The 17,357-nt window shown below is 40.1% G+C and overlaps 1 non-coding gene across 1 annotated transcript; it reads left to right on the top strand.

Moving 5' to 3' along the window:
- The first annotated feature begins 15,232 nt into the window (after positions 1-15,232).
- On the top strand, positions 15,233-15,339 carry LOC131254399 (small nucleolar RNA R71). Its single transcript, XR_009175515.1, has one exon. It is a non-coding gene; the product is annotated as a small nucleolar RNA R71 (small nucleolar RNA).
- The last annotated feature ends 2,018 nt before the right edge of the window (positions 15,340-17,357 follow it).

Here is a 17,357-nt window from a genome sequence, read left to right as displayed (position 1 = left end):
AATCAAAGCCCTCTTCAAGTAACAATTGAAGAAAGAAGGCTTTTACCGCCTGCTGAAGATGTCGAAGTCTCTGAAGCATTATCTATGTCATGTTTGGAGATTTCAATTGATAATTGGCATCAGCCTTTTGTGGATTATCTCAAATATGATATTTTGTCGAAGGATCCAATGCAAAAGCTACAAATAAAGTAAAGAGCAAAGAAATTTATTATCTGTAACGAAGAGCTTTACAAAAAGTCCAATAACAAGGTGTTGTTGAGATGCTTGGATACAAAAGAGGTGAATTAAATATTGCGAGAAGCACATTTAGGAGAATGTGGGGCTCATCAGGCCAGTAGAAATTTGTTCCATCAAGTACATCGAATGGGGTATTATTGGCCTGCAATGTTAAAGATGCGATTGATTACGCACGGCAGTGTTATGAATGTCAGATACATGGCGATGTCATACATGTACCTCCTGAAGATTTGCATCAGTCAATGGCTTCTTGGCCCTTCGCAGCTTAGGGGCTCGATGTTATCAGTCCTATAAATCCATTGTCATCTAAAGGAAAATAGTACATTTTGGCAGCCACAGATTATTTCTCAAAGTGGACCGAGGCTATCGCTCTAAGAAATGTCAAAGAAAAAGATATCGTGGGTTTCATATGGCATGCAATAATATACCGCTATGGTATTCCAAAGAAGATCATCGCTGATAACGGGACTCCATTTAAGAACAGAGGAATGGAGAAATTATACCAAAAGTTCGATATCCAGTATTCATTCTCGACACCCTACTATCCACCAGCTAATGGGTTGGCTGAAGCATTCAATAAGATGATTGTGAAAATATTGAAGAAAAACAGTTTTAAAAAATAAGCAGGATTGGGATGAGAAGTTGCAAGAAGCCCTATGGGCCTATCGAACTACTCACCATACTGCTGCAAAAGCAACGCCAAACTCTTTGGTTTATGGAGTTGAAGTTGTTATCCCCATTGAAATGCAAGTTGCGTCACTTAGAATAGCAATGCATCGGTCGATTACTGATGATGAAAATGCCAAGATCAGATTGGCAGAATTGGATTTGCTAGATGAAAAGTGATTACTAGCCCAACAACAATTATAATTATATCAAGCAAGATTCTCTGCTGCTTTTGACAGAAAGGTCGAGCATCGCTCCTTCAAAAGAGGCGATATGGTATTAATGCTGAAAAGACCGATAGTGGTCACTCATGGGACTGGGGGCAAGTTCGACCCTAAATGGGATGGCCCATATATAATATCAAAAGTATACTTCAATGGGGCTTATCGGGTGATAGATCAAGATGGGCAAGGCATAAGTATATCGGTCAATGCCCATTTCATAAAAATATATCATCCCCGAATGTATACATAGTTTTAATTTGGAAGATTCATGACGTAATTCTTCTCAATAAAAAAGGGGTAGAAAAAAGCATACAAAGGCAGAACCTGTATTTCTTTCTAAGATTGTATTTCTCTTTGAATACTAATGAAATGCAGGCCTTCAAAGCATATCAAATCCAAGCAAGTCAATGAAAAATGCCAATGATTGTTGCCATATTACCAAATGCAAATCGCCAATGATTATTGCCAAATCGCCAAATGCATATTGCCAAATGCAAATCACCAATGCGATAATGATTATCGTCGAATTGCCAAAGCTATTATTACTATCATTATCTTACTAGCATAAGGCCATTTAAATTTATCAAAATTAATAACACCGCCAGGCTGATATACTATCTTAACTATAAAATTTTGTTTCATATCACTAGCAAATGCAGTATAGTAATTTTGATTTATTATTTCAGTAAGGTCAATTCATCATTTACAGGTGGTAGAATAAGCTTATAAAGCTAAGTACGAGAATTGCGACAACAATGGTGACCTATCACATATGATAGTGAGAAAGACGCCGCTATGAAGCCAAACACTCATAAGGCTTATCATTATGGGCGATGGCAATATGACAGAACTATATGGGTAGCAGTGTCGCCTGTGGCCTTAAAAAACCCGAAAAGAGCATCACGCGCACACATGTGGGCAGTGACCTATGCCGTCTGTATAGCTTCAGGCAGTGTCACGTGGGTGGCTAGAGAGCGCCCCCTCGTGAGTGGGTCTAACCTTGCAGACAAAGGAAAAGCGAGTCTCAAAAGTAAGATGGCTCCCCAAATCATTAGTTTGAATTTAGTAGTAATGCGTGAGGACAGATCTCTGAAGTAAGACGACCCCTCATTGATGGACTGGCGGCCTTAGATTTGGTACCGCACGGTAGCCTTGTGTACCCCACAAACTCTAGAGAGTTACTGTGGCCAACCTTGTGCGTAAATCCTATCGAGTTCACATCCCAGGTAGCTTCACTAGGCCCCTTTGATGGATCACGGTTTGTGAAATCCCTGGCCACGATAAGCCCCGTGAACTTTAGAGAGTTATAGTGGCCATTCATGTAAGACCAACTCCAACTACTTATGAGTCTAAACTGTGATCGCTCCAACTACTTACGAGCTTAAGCTGTGTGTGCAACTAACTGAAACCAAAACTTAGTTCCGTCCATTCCAAAATAACACTTAGGCGATGTTATGATACCAACTATAAATAGATTATTATTTTAATTAGCATGTGCCTATCAAATATTCTTACGAGAATTGTTCAAGCTTAGAAATACTATGAATCCTGAATAAGTATATAATTCTGAAGACGCGTATGTTCATATGTCTGTATAAAAAATGCATTATCAAAAATAGATGCAAGAAAGGCGAAATGTTATATTTCCTATTCAAATACAAAAAATGTCAAGTTTGATTAGAATATCTACTACTTTCTACTTTGAATAGGATGAATTTGTAATGATGATACATTTATCCTTTTGAAGAGAATGACGACGTCTTTCTGATGTTACAGGAGTACTGTCTCTTAAAATCTGCAAGGGTGGAGGAGAATACAATTGTGAAGAATCATCATTCTCTTCTGAAAAATCTGAAGATTCATAAGTATTCTTCAATGGCGTATCAAAGGCTACCCATCCTTCAAGGGTTTCAGCTAGTTTCGTGTCAAAGATGTGCTCTGTAGAAGAAATTTTCATGTAGAGTTGACTTGAGGAAGGGGCGCAACCTCTTTGAAATGGTAAATGCCTTGGTCTCTTTGGAAACTCCTTCGGCGAGGAGGGAGAATCCATACAACATGATCAACTGGGTAACAATGTTTTACTAGATAATATTGATGAATCCACCATCGCATCTGACAGTAAGAAGCACTAAAAGGGTAATCAAAGCTGGGAATTATGAAGTGCGATCTAGTGTAAACAATCAAGAGCTGCTTCTATATTAAAGCCCAATTATACGGTCCAATGTCGTAACTTCTCATTACTCTGCTAACGATATCGAGAGTCTCTGGTACCATTTGATCGAACCCAAACTGACGAGCAAACCTATTAGGATAGTATGGCTTGCGCCAGAACATATCGCCTTCTCTCTAAGGAAGGGTGCTGGGCTTGGTGGAGGCAAGAAATGAATGTTCGCCAAATGAAACAGAATCATTATCAACAATTGCCACATTGCTAGAATAGCTAGAGAAAGGGAATTGATAGAAATCAATAAGATCATTGCTCTCTATTGTTCTGGTGACTCAGCCGTTCGACTTCTTGATCACCTCTCTCAGTTGATAAAGTTGAAGAGGGAGTCGATCAGGATGTAAGTACACAGTCAGAATCCACAAATATCCAAGGGAAATAAACACCTAGCCAACCCACAAAGAAATGCCATGGAGCACAGATAGCAAAAGAGTTGGAAGAAGAATTTTTAGTACCAGAAATGGTGTCTCCGAAAGCACGGTACAAGGAACATAGGATTGGGGTAGCCAGTGAATATTTTTGGCCTTTCACCAATGCACCTATGTAACATCTCGAAAAAATCTACACAAAGACCCGAGTACCACCTCAGGCAGAAATACCTAAGGACCGTATCCCATCGTAATTTAGGCAAAATTTGGTTAAGTGATAAACTAAATAATCGGTGGATTTAGCTTGGACCACCATTTCCACAAATGAGAAGACCTAAAACCATTAATACCAATGACTCAACACTACATAAAGACGTGGGAAAAATCTCAAGAGCCTGTCGCTTGGTGGGGTACATTGAAACCCCGTATCAGACCTAGACCACACGTCGAGAATCCAATAACCCCGAAACTATAAGGTTATGTCCGTCCTACTGGGCTTGACAACTATCGTGGGAGTTGAGCCCAGATAGTATCCAGAAACGCACAACTTAAGCCTTGAGTGAAGTGTGTCAGAAATGCGAATATCTTTAGAAAATGTTTTGAAACTTAAGTGAATTGGGCCCTTCGCTCACGCATGAAAATGAGGACTTTGGACCATCAATTTCTAACCAAACTTTACCCATGGTAAAAGAAATTTTCCCTACACATATCCATATAACCGTAGCCCCAATCGAGTAAGTACGACCATTGATTTGATATAGGTCCTCCACAGTCGATCTGCTTATTTGATCGCACCGAAATCACATCTTGGCATAGATCCATTATCAGGGAACTTACACTATGATGTAGGTGAGTAGTGGGCCTCCCTATGTGCCCCGTTTGTAAAAATAGTCACCCTTTGGATATAACCTAAGTATACCAAGGCCCTGGGGCCATTTGCATCACTTCTGGGCCTATATATAGCCCTTATACCACCCCATCTCTCTCTCATATGAATTTCTCTAAACCCTTGGAGAGAGAAGAGAGAAAAGAAAAGAAAAGAGTAAGGAGAGGAGAAATCCTGGGAGATCGTTGCTGTAATTCTCTACCACAACTCCACACCTCGAATCACCTTCTTATTTCACTACACCATCTGTTTCAGCTATGATTTGGGTAAGAAATCCTAACCCTAATACCATAGTTGAGATCCAGAATGGTTGTTTGTCAACCTAGCTAACCGATTTCACTATTTAGGTACCCGGCGTTCTGTTTTTGAGAACATAGAATTCGAACTGAGTCCGAATCGAGTATTCCAACAAAAGGTGCAGACCACAAAATGCTTTCAATGTCAGCTAATGATTTATGTCTGACTTGATTGCTACCATATTGTCTTAGACATGCCGATTTCGATATATTTTACATGTATAAACTATGTTGAACAAAATATGCATCCCATGTGTTTGTTGAAATGTTTGAATGAACATGTAAATATGATTTGTGCCTGCCATGACTACCAATCTAGGATTCATCGTTGTAATATGCATACTGACCTCTTTGTATAAGGATTTGCTGAAACATATGTTTTAACTAACCTGGTCTACATATTTGGTAAAGTGTAGCCTAAGTGTTTGATAAATTGTTTGAATGAGAAAATGTCGATGATTTATATTTATTAAGGGTATTGAGATAGGATTCTCAATTACTTATTCATATGTATAGTTTCCTTTATGTAACATTAGTTGTGTCTATGCGATTTTTGGATAAATTGCAAGTGTTAGGAAAATTGATCAAAGTGTGTGATGAAATGCTCAAATGAGGAATTTATTTGGATTTTTTGCTAAATGCTAAGATTATTATTAGATGTGCTTACTTACTGCATCTGAGTAAGATTGGGGCTACAACGTAGTCTAGGCAATCAGTAACAATCCCCGTTTGAGTGTTTGAATTTGTCTTGCAACATTGGATATATTCGATGAATCTGGGTCGCACGATGATTGTCGACAGTGGTTAGGTCACGAGGAGTGCTTACACGCTCCATGTCGATTAAGTCAGCATGCGCTCATACCAATCAGACTTGTCTAATAAACTGATTGGCCTATTATATGTTTATCATGTATGGACACTACTGTTTGAATATAAGGTGCCCCCTACCAATGTAAAGGCCCACTTTAACCATGGTACCACGATCTGCTAAGACTCATAGCCAGGCCTGGTGGTGTATGGGACACCATGTTCGAGCTGTTGGCCTACGTTAGGTAACGAGCCTCCCCGTAGTGACCAGTGAGTAACCCAAACTCGTAAGCCGGGCATGGTGGGTGTATGGGACATCGTGTTTGAGCTGTTGGCCCACGCTGATATGACGAGCCTCCCATAGTGACCGTGAGTATAAACTTTGAACTTGCCTATCGACTGCTTTTCATTAGGAGTGATGCTCTATAACTTGCCCATCATATGTAATTAACTAGGATTGACGATCCTAGATGGATCCTTTAGTTCGGGGTAATGATATAAAGGAAGGTACCTTAGCTTCCCAAACCTGCTATATGAATAAGCTTAATTAAGTACTCGGCTAACACGGCCATGCATTGCATTGCATTAGCTTGGATGTGCTTTTGGCGAGGAAGGTGCATTTTAGGGAGTGTTGACATATGCGAAATTGGTTGTCAGAGTCACTTTTGAGGGAGCTTTGTGCAAGGGTATACATCATTACTTACACTCCATTCCTGCATTAACAAGAGTAGTTAGGAAGTGATTGTTATATTGCCTTATCATTACTGCTTAATTGAATTGATAACATGTTAACCTTTGCCTTATAATACCACTGAGTTGATCACTCACTCCCACCCTGGGACAGTGTTTTAAAACACCAACTAGACTCTGGTTTAGATGCAGGTGATGACGAAGTCTATGCGACGGAGCAGGACTTCATGGATGAGGATGAAGAGTTCTCCTACATTCAACTCTTGGGCAGGTCTATGTAGATCTCGTACCGATGCGCAGGGACTACTGGGATACTTATTTTAGTTGGACACCTTACATTTTCTTGTTTTCTATATTTTGAAACAATACATGTATATATTCAGCCCGGTTACATACTCATACTCTGGAGTTTGTAAAAGCTATTATATTTAAATACATATGCTTCAGTCTTCTACTTGCTTATTTAATTGTATCTGGAGTATGATATACTGTTTTGGTATAATCTCACTCATGTTTAACTCATTAATATGGACGAAATCTGAACATTATTATCCATGTTACATAAGTGATGTGTTGGATCTTGGGAGTAGAGCTTTGCTCGACCATCGAAATTTAGGGCGTTACAAGTTCGTATCACAAAGAAGGATGGTCTGTGTTCACTCCCCAAGTGCAGGGTTGTGATGTAGTAATAAACTCGGTAAGACCGAGGTCGAATCCCAAGGGACTGATACTTGTACGTTATCTGAAACCAAGTAGAACTAGAACTAAACTAAGATGTGACCTAAACCAAATAAAATTTAGGGAAAAATTGTGGAATAATTATCTAAAACTTAAGTAATTCAGAGGAAGGAAACTAGGGATTCAGAGGATCCACTTGTAGGGATCAGGGAGATCTTATGCCTGTATCAAGAATTATGGAAATTAAACTGAACTTACTTTGATCTCGTTTTTATGAGATCAGACGGGTGTAAATTAGAGTGGATTCCATCACAAAACCATGCCCATGAGACAAAGCAAACAACCAAATCAAACCAATTCACAACCAATCTGAGTGATGTATGAATGTCAGGAAGAGTACCATCATCCTACCATGCCCAGGAGACGATGGTGAACAACAGGGCTTCCTGACGTCATAACATCAAAAAGGGAAAAGAAATACTCGAAGCCATCACAGATCTATTGTAATTCAGTCACAACAAACCATTAAAGACTAAGAAAAATATTCCTTTAATAATTAAACCACAATCAAGTTTAATTCACAATTAAATAATTAAATAAAGTCTCCCATCTCAATACAAGCTTCACCTCTTAGCCCTAGCTAAGAGGTTTAGCCACGCATGACTGGGCTAAACAAAGCAAGTGATAATAGAAAAAAGAGAAAGAAAAGAACAAGAGGGAAAGGAAAAAAACCAGCTTCACGTCCTCCTTTCCACGGTGCCTCACTCTCTCTCTCACATTCCAGCTTTTTCTTCCTTTCTTCCGTCCCAACCCCCAAAAACTCCCTCCTTTCCAGCCACGGCCTCCTTTTATGCTCCTCCCGGAACTGCTGTGGAGTCCTAAAGGAATTAGGCTGCGGAAGCTGGAGACTCCATGCACGCCCTCTGTTGCGAGATACCTCACGCAGTCAGGAATTCCGCGTCTCCATTCTTCTTCTTCTTTGCTTTCTTTCCAAAAGGACAGCGTCCTCTGGGAGTTTCTTGACAGACCTACATGATGAACGGCTCAGATCAGCCGTCCGACCGCCCCCAAGAGCGTACAACCCGCCGCGAAAGCCGGACGGCGTCCGGCTGCGAAACAGAGTGCGTTACGCACGTACGCTGTCCGATGGTGGGGTCCACAACAGGCTTCAAATGATCAATCCAAGCCGTCCATTGAATTCTTCTCGGAATTTCAGTCAGGAAGGGTTGCTTTTACTTGGGTTTAGTGCGGTCCATCAAATCACATCTCTCCACCGTCTGCCTTCAGTTTTTACAATCAACAACCGGCCTCCAATGTTTCTTGAAATTCCGCCATCTAGGTGAGGATGAAAGGGGGCAAGGGCTTCTGATGGACGGTCCGGATCAGTCCATTGCATCACGGTGGTGGCTCACCAACTTACGCAATCGAATCGTCTGCATAACAGAGGGGACGGCTGTGGCTATTTTTTTGAAGGAGTTCGAGTCCAGGACGGTTTGACCGTCCTAGAGTTTCCGTGCATGCCTAGTGCATATGCACATAGTGCACACCCAACTCAGGTGGGGTCCACGATGATGTATATATCAAATCTTCTCCAACCATCTTCTTCCTCTTTTTATTTAAGACGTTGAGACCGAAGATGAGGTGTATCCAGTGATCAGGTGGGCCCCAGATCAGTAAATTGTGGGCTGATCTATCTGTTGGGCCATTTCCACAGCGATCCAATGGATAAAATTTTACGTGTACGGTTAATTTATGGCCCTCAGGCGATGTATGAATTTTCGAGCTGAACGAATGGTGGAAACCCTGTGATCTTGCATTCTGGATGTCTTTCGGGCCACTTGAGCTTTAGTTTCTCGATTTTCTTGAATCCCTGGCGTGCACATCCATCGATCTTGGTCTCCTGGGGTCCATCGCTTACCTTGGTGATTTCAGACCGCTAAATCCATGCTTTTAGTACCTTTTCCCAGTCCAGGCTCGTAAACACGCCCTGCAACACAAACACGATTTAAATCGGGCCGTTAAACAGTATCATATTGAAAACCCAGGTAATAATAGGGTCTGATATGCAATATTTGACCCTCAACACAACCCCCAACCAGCATCTTGCTAGTCCCGAGCAAGGTATGCGAATAAATTGAGAATTACAGGACAATTTCTACAAACTCAAGAGATTTATGAAAACAATTCAGATACTCGAATTCTAAGATTCATGAATGTTGGCTTTACTTTCTCCTGAAATCAAGCTCATGGTAAACTTCATAATCAAGCTCAAATATTAATCCATTAATTGGAATGATTCTAAATATTGAATTCCATGAGTGTATCGTGTAATCTCGGCTTATCATTAAGGTTCACTTCTTAATTTCAGGATATCATTGGTAACCACAAGAGAATTCATGATAACCAACACCTAAACCAAAGCTTGATTCATTCTTCTAGCTTTTGATGATTTTCACACTGTCAACCCCCTTTTTTTTAAATTAAAAAAAAAAAAAATACAGCCAATGAGGAGAATCGAATCTACACCTATAGGGAGCAAACCTATGGACACTATGTCAACTTTTTTTTAAAGTACAACCAAGGAGGAGAATCGAATCTACACATATAAGGAGCAAACCTATGGTGAAAACCATTCGCCCAATCTTTTCAATTTCTCAAGTTGGTTCCTTTCAAGCTTAGTGATCACCAAATTAATCCTTCAATATCGAATGAAACCTTAATGTGTAAGCGCAATGTGACATGTAAAATTATGATTCACTCAATGTTTAAAACTTCTAACCATGGATTAATAGTTCTAACTTAACTGTGAAATCTAACAAATAGTTGAATCCCAGAGTCATCAATTGCAACATCACTTATCTTGTAATTCTAAATCCAAGATGGCCGTCATAATCGCTTCGAATTCATACGAAATTCTAGAAAAATTTAAAAATTTTCACAATTTCTGCTCAAGACTAAGAAAATACTGATTAGGAAACCTAATCTCCCACCCCCAACCTAAAATCTACATTGTCCTCAATGTAAAAGAAATAAGCATGTAATGCACATGGGACAAAATAAGTAAATGAGAAGTGATGGGAAGATAATACCCGAACGAAAGAATCAAGAGGCTTTCCATAGATATTTACGTAAAAGGGGGTCAGTATAAGAGAGAAACCAACAAAAGTAAAGACAAAATCCTACCTATACCACTTTCGCAGGTGCTTTCGATTGCATTTAACATATGCAACAAGCCTTTAAACCCCTAGGTTGCCCCTATTGGACGAGTTGTAGTCTCGTGAGGGTTTGCATTAATGTTACCCACAAACATTGAACTAACTAATGAAATGAAGAGCTGGGTTGCCTCCCAGGAGCGCTAAGTTTACCGTCTTTAGCCAGACAAATAAAGCAACTACCCTAGTCCTATGAAAGCGATAAACTTACCTGTACCTCCATCAGACTAGGAGATCAATCCTGGTAAACAGGAGCAGTCAGGGACATGGACATGTCCTCTGAATCAAATTTCTCGACAAATGGTTTCAATCGATGTCCATTGACTTTAAACTCCTTGCCATTGTCGGGATCTCTTATCTCAACGGCCCCATGAGGAAAAACAGTAACAACAATGTAAGGGCCGGTCCAACGAGATCGAAGCTTACCCGGAAAGAGATGTAATCGAGAATTGTACAAAAGGACCTTCTGACCAGGCGTGAATGATTTTCGCAAAATGTGTTCGTCATGAAATGCTTTCATCTTGTCCTTGTAAATTCTCGAATTGTCGTATGCATCATTCCGGATTTCCTCAAGTTCATTCAATTAAAGTTTGCGTAGCGACCCAGCGTTGTCCAAATTGAAATTAAGATTTTTGATTACCCAGTACGCTTTATGTTCCAGCTCCACAGGCAAGTGACAAGCTTTCCTATAGACAAGTCTAAAGGGAGACATTCCAATAGGGGTTTTAAAGGCAGTACAGTATGCCCATAAGGCATCGGTCAATCGGATTAACCGATCCTTACGATCAGGGTTAACCGTTTTCTCTAAAATGTGTTTGATTTCCCTATTAGAAATCTCAGCTTGCCCACTTGTCTGTGGGTGGTACGGGTGCTCACCTTATGAGAGATACCGTATTTCTTCATTAAGCTCTCAAATGGTTTATTACAAAAGTGTGAGCCCCCATCACTAATGATGGCTCGAGGTGTTCCGAATCGAGAATGGATTTTTTCTTTTAAGAATTTAATGACCGTGTGATGGTCATTAGTTCGACACGGAATTGCTTCGACCCATTTAGTGACATAATCCACGGTGAGCAAAATATACAGATTTCTAAACGATTGTGGGAATGGTCCCATGAAATCGATGCCCCAGCAATCAAATGCTTCAATGATAAGGATGGGATTCAAAGGCATCATATTTCGACGGGACAATGCTCCTAATTTCTAACAACGCTCACAAGCTTTGCAAAACACATGAGTGTCCCTAAACATAGTGGGTCAGTAAAAGCCACACTGCAGAATCTTGGCCGTGGTCTTTTTAGCAGAAAAGTGACCCCCACAGGCCTGTGAGTGACAGAAGGAGATGACGCTCTGATGCTCATCGTCTGGTACACATGTCCTTAGGATTTGGTCTGGGCAATATTTAAATAAATAAGGATCATCCCAGAAAAAGTTGCGCACCTCGGTGAAGAATTTCTTCTTATCTTGCGCAGTCCACTGTATCGGTATGGCACCTGTAGCAAGATAATTAGCAATATCAGCGAACCAAGGTGAATGGGAGACTTGGAACAGTTGTTCATCAGGGAACATGTCGTTGATATGGGTCGTCTCAAGGGAATCAGAGGTATTAAGGCGAGAAAGGTGATCGGCCACTACGTTCTCTACTCCCTTTTTATCTTTAATTTCCAAATCAAATTCTTGGAGAAGAAGGATTCATCGTATCAAACGGGGCTTAGAATCATTCTTAGAAAGAAGATACTTAAGTGTCGCATGATCTGTGTAGATAATGATCTTTGATCCGATCAAGTAGGACCTAAATTTGTCCAAGGCGAACACTACAACTAAGAGTTCCTTTTCCGTAGTCAAGTAGTTCACCTGGGCAGAATTTAAAGTTCTACTTACGTAATGAATGACGTAGGGCCTCTTATCTTTTCTCTGGCCTAGGACCGCCCCAAGAGCATAATCAGAAGCGTCGCACATAAGCTCAAAAGGAAGGCTCCAATCAGGTGGCTGCATGATAGGTGCAGTGGTTAACGTGCCCTTAAGCTTGGTGAAAGCTTCTTGGCATTGCTCAGTCCACTCATATGGAGCATCCTTTTGAAGAAGATTACATAAAGGACGAGAGAGGAGACTAAAGTCCTTTATGAATCGCCTGTAAAATCCTACGTGTCCTAAGAAGGATCGTACGTCTCTGATGTTCTTGGGTGGAGGTAGGTTAGAGATAAGATCGATTTTTGCCTTATCTACCTCGATTCCCTTGGACGAGATGATATGCCCAAGGACAATTCCCTTCTGAACCATGAAATGACACTTCTCCCAATTAAGTACCAAGTTCTTTTCTTCACATCTTTTTAGTACACATTTAAGACTTTCCAAGTACTTGCTGAAAGATGGACCGTAAACAGAGAAATCATCCATGAAGACCTCTAGATATTGCCCCACCATATCAGAAAAGATACTAAGCATACATCGCTGAAAGGTGGCAGGGGCATTACATAGTCCGAATGGCATCCTTCGATAGGCAAAGGTGCCGTATGGACATGTAAATGTGGTCTTTTCCTGGTCTTCAGGAGCTATCTCTATCTGGTTGTAGCCCGAACACCCGTCAAGGAAACTATAATAGGAATGACCAGCTAACCTTTCCAGGATCTGATCAATGAATGGTAAAGGAAAGTGGTCTTTCCTCGTGACCGTATTCAATTTCCTGTAGTCAATGCACATTCTCCAACCAGTAATGACTCTAGTTGGCACGAGTTCATTATTAGCATTGGCTACGATGGTGATTCTGGACTTCTTAGGGACCACTTGAGTTGGACTCACCCATTGACTATCAAATATAGGGTATATAATACCCACGTCCAATAGTTTAAGAACCTCGGCCTTAACCACTTCCTTCATGTTTGGATTTAGTCTACGTTGTGGTTGCCGAGCGATTTTTTGCATTATCCTCAAGATATATGCGGTGAGTACAAATCGAGGGATCGATTCCCTTGAGGTTCGCTATCGTCCATCCCAGGGCTCCTTTATGCTCAATGAGAGTAGATATAAGCATACTCTCTTGTTCTTTCTCCAGGTGGGCAGAGATCATCATTGGGTATGTCTCATCTTGACCTAAATAGGCATATTTCAAATCAGAGGGCAAAGGTTTTAGGTCAAGCTTTGGCGGCTTGAGGTTAGATGGTAGAGGCACTACATCGGTTTGTGGTAATTCTTCAAATTGTGGCCTCCACCGGTTAACTTCAAGTACCGGTGCAGTATCAAGTAAGGCGCACGTCTCCCTAATCATGTCATCATCAAAATCATGGGAGTGGGCCAGGCACGTCTCTAGAGAGTCAGAGGATAAGGTTATGTCGTATCTTCCACTAAAGAGTCAATCATGTTAATGTCGTGGAAATCGTCATCCTCCTCTACGTTTCTGCCGTTATTGAAAAAGATGTTTGACTCCAATGTCATATTCCCAAAAGACATAGTCATGACACCATTCCTGCAATTGATAATTGCATTTGAAGTGGCAAGGAATGGGCAGCCAAGAATGACAGGGATCTGAGTGCTTATGTTATTGATGGGTTCGGTGTCTAGGATGATAAAATCTACAGGGTAGTAAAATCTATCAACTTGGACCAACACATCCTCAATTATCCCTCTTGGTACACGAACAGAGCGATCAGTAAGTTGTAGTGTGGTTAGGGTGGGTTTTAATTCACCCAAACCTAACTGTTTGTATACCGCGTAGGGAATCAGATTTACGCTCGCTCCTAAGTCAAGAAGTGCATGATCAATTCAATGGTCCTCGATTACACATGATATGGTTGGGCTACCGGGATCCTTGAATTTCTGTGGCACGTCTTGCTTTAGGATAGCACTCACTTTCTCAGTCAAGAAAATTTTCTTTTGAATACTTTGCCGTCTTTTGGTCGTGCATAAGTCTTTCAGAAATTTGGCATATAAAGGAATCTGTTTCACAACATCAAGTAGAGGAATGTTGACTTTCACTTGTTTCAACACCTCTAGGATATCCTGAGAGTTAGAGTGAGGTTTTGGTGAAACCAACCGTTGGGGGAATGGAGCAACTGGCTTCTCTAGAAGTTTCGATTCTAATTTTTGTGGTGCATCACTAGCTCCATCATTATTGTCCTCTTTTGGTTCTTGAGGCTTTTCGGGCCTAACCGGAAGAGTTTTATCAATGATCTTTCCACTCCTAAGAGTGGTGATGGATTTAGCATGCCCCATCTGATTTGAAGAACTGGGATCATTAATCTCGTACTGCGGTTTAAGATTGGGGAGAGGTTGTGCAGGAAGCATCCCCTTTTCTATAACCGTCATACGAGAATCTATCTTTTGCATAAAATCTGTAATTCCCAGCATAGCCTGAGCCAGCTCTTGTATGGAATTTTGAACCGGTTTCTCTTGAGGTTTCACTTGATTTGGATTTTGATTGAAGAAACCTGGAGGAGTAGCCATTTGTCCATTCCTCTAACTAAAGTTTGGATGATTTTTCCAACCAGGATTGTATGTATTGGAGTTAGGTCCAGTAAAAGGTCTTTGATAGTTGTTTACGGCATTAGCTTGTTCTTCAACACTCCTCGAAAGGCAGGTATTGTAGGACAATTTTCAGTTGTATGAATGTTGTAATCACAGATGCCGCAAACAATTTCATTAACCTTATCCTTCTTTCCTTCCATGGCCTCAACTTTCCTTATGAGCGTAGTCACTTTACACTTGAGATCATCCTCTTCTTTCAAGAGATATAATCTACCTTTCTCCTTTAATTGAGTTGGCCTGGACGTGGTATTCGACTTTGGTTAGTAGTCCCATGATTGTGTTTTTTCAGCAAGACTATCGAGGTAATCCCATACCTCGTCAACATCTTTATTAATGAACTCTCCATTACACATTGTCTTGACCATTTGGCACATGGAAGACGTCAATCCCTCATAGAAAAAATTTGTAATGCGCCACGTTTCAAATCCGTGTTGTGGGCATGAACTGACCAAATCTTTGAACCTTTCCCAACATTGGAAGAATGTTTCATCTTCCTTTTGGGCAAAGTTCATGATTGCTTTTCTGAGGGTAATCGTTTTATGATGTGGGAAGAATTTTTTTATGAATTCCCTCTGCATGTCGTTCCATGTGCCAATGGATCTAGGACGTGGTGAATGTAACCACGTCTTAGCTTTCTTTTTTAAGGAAAAAGGAAAGAGTTTCAGCCTAATTGTATCCTCAGATACATTAGGAAAACATAATGTAGCTATAATCTCATCGAAGTCTTTCAAATGTAAGTATGGACTTTCTGATTCAAGTCCATGGAATTTGGGAAGGAGTTGGATGACTCCTGGCTTGATGTCCATTTGTCCTGTGTTTTCAGGGAAAATCATGCATGAGGGCGTACTCACTCCCGCCGGTTATAGATAATCTCGTAAAGTATGAGGCGGGGGTGCCTGTTGCACCTCATTCTCATCTTGGGTATCCTCCACCCTGGGTGGAAGTAGAGGAGGTTGGTCTTCAGCCATAACTTCAGTTAACTCAGGGGATTTCGAGCAGTGTCTAGTCCTGCGATGGATAGTCAACCCCTCAACCAATCCTCCTTCAGTCAAGAGACGTCGAGTGTTGTCACGGGCCCACTTGGGCATGAAACACTCACAGCCCTCAAATAAATCCAAAGCCTAATCCTAAGAAGGGAAAAGAAAATCTAGGAAGAGAGAGTTGGAAAGAAATTACCAAATTGGAGTCCTAAGTTAAAAACCAGCAAAATAAAATAAAAATAAGTTAGATTCTAAAAAAGAGAAGAACAATCCTTTAAAAGAAAAATAGCAGTAAACCGATTTCTAAAAGAAGGAATTCCTAAAAGAAAGTGGAATTTTCTAAAATAAATTAGGAAGGTTCTAAACTAGAAGGTAAATTACTAAAAGAAAACTGAAGAATAGAAAGTAGAGAAAGAGCTTACCGAATTAGAAATTTCTATCTTAAAGGCCTACAAAATAGGAAGGTTAGTTTCTAAACAAAAATTCTAAAAATAAATTAGGAAACAAAATTAGATTCTAAAAGAGTTAAAATTAGAAAGTAACAAAAAAGGAAAGTTTCTAAAAATAAACTACTTCTTAAAAATAGAAAAAATACTAGAATTAAAAATTTTCAAAATTTAAACCCTAATTCTAAAAAGTAGAAAAAGTAGAGAGATTAGGAAGGAATTACCAATTTAGAAACTTATGTCAGGATCCTATAAAACAGGAAAACAAGTTAGTTATAGAAATCAAATTAAAGTCTACAACTAAGGTTAGTCAAATTCTAATCTTAAATTAATTCTAAACCTAATTAATTTCAGAAAAACGTAGCCGTCAATCCCCGGCAATGGCGCCAAAAACTTGTTCACTCCCCAAGTGCAGGGTTGTGATGTAGTAATAAACTCAGTAAGATCAAGGTCGAATCCCAAGGGACTGATACTTGTACGTTATCTAAAACCAAGTAGAACTAGAACTAAACTAAGATGTGACCTAAACCAAATAAAATTTAGGGAATAATTGTGGAATAATTATCTAAAACTTAAGTAATTCAGAGGAAGGAAACTAGGGATTCAGAGGATCCACTTGTAGGGATCAGGGAGATCTTATGCCTGTATCAAGAATTATGAAAATTAAACTGAACTTACTTTGATCTCGTTTTCATGAGATCAGACGGGTGTAAATTAGAGTGGATTTCATCACAAAACCATGCCCATGAGACAAAGCAAACAACTAAATCAAACCAATTCACAACCAATCTGAGTGATGTATGAATGTCAGGAAGAGTACCATCATCCTACCATGCCCAGGAGACGATGGTGAACAACAGGGCTTCCTGACGTCATAACATCAAAAAGGGGAAAGAAATACTCGAAGCCATCATAGATCTATTGTAATTCAGTCACAACAAACCATTAAAGACTAAGAAAAATATTCCTTTAATAATTAAACCACAATCAAGTTTAATTCACAATTAAATAATTAAATAAAGTCTCCCATCTCAATACAAGCTTCACCTCTTAGCCCTAGCTAAGAGGTTTAGCCACGCATGACTGGGCTAAACAAAGCAAGTGATAATAGAAAAAAGAGAA

Source organism: Magnolia sinica, chromosome 8 (genome assembly GCF_029962835.1).
Source record: "Magnolia sinica isolate HGM2019 chromosome 8, MsV1, whole genome shotgun sequence".
In the NCBI taxonomy this organism is placed as follows: domain Eukaryota; kingdom Viridiplantae; phylum Streptophyta; class Magnoliopsida; order Magnoliales; family Magnoliaceae; genus Magnolia; species Magnolia sinica.
This window is presented reverse-complemented; position numbering and strand designations above follow the sequence as displayed.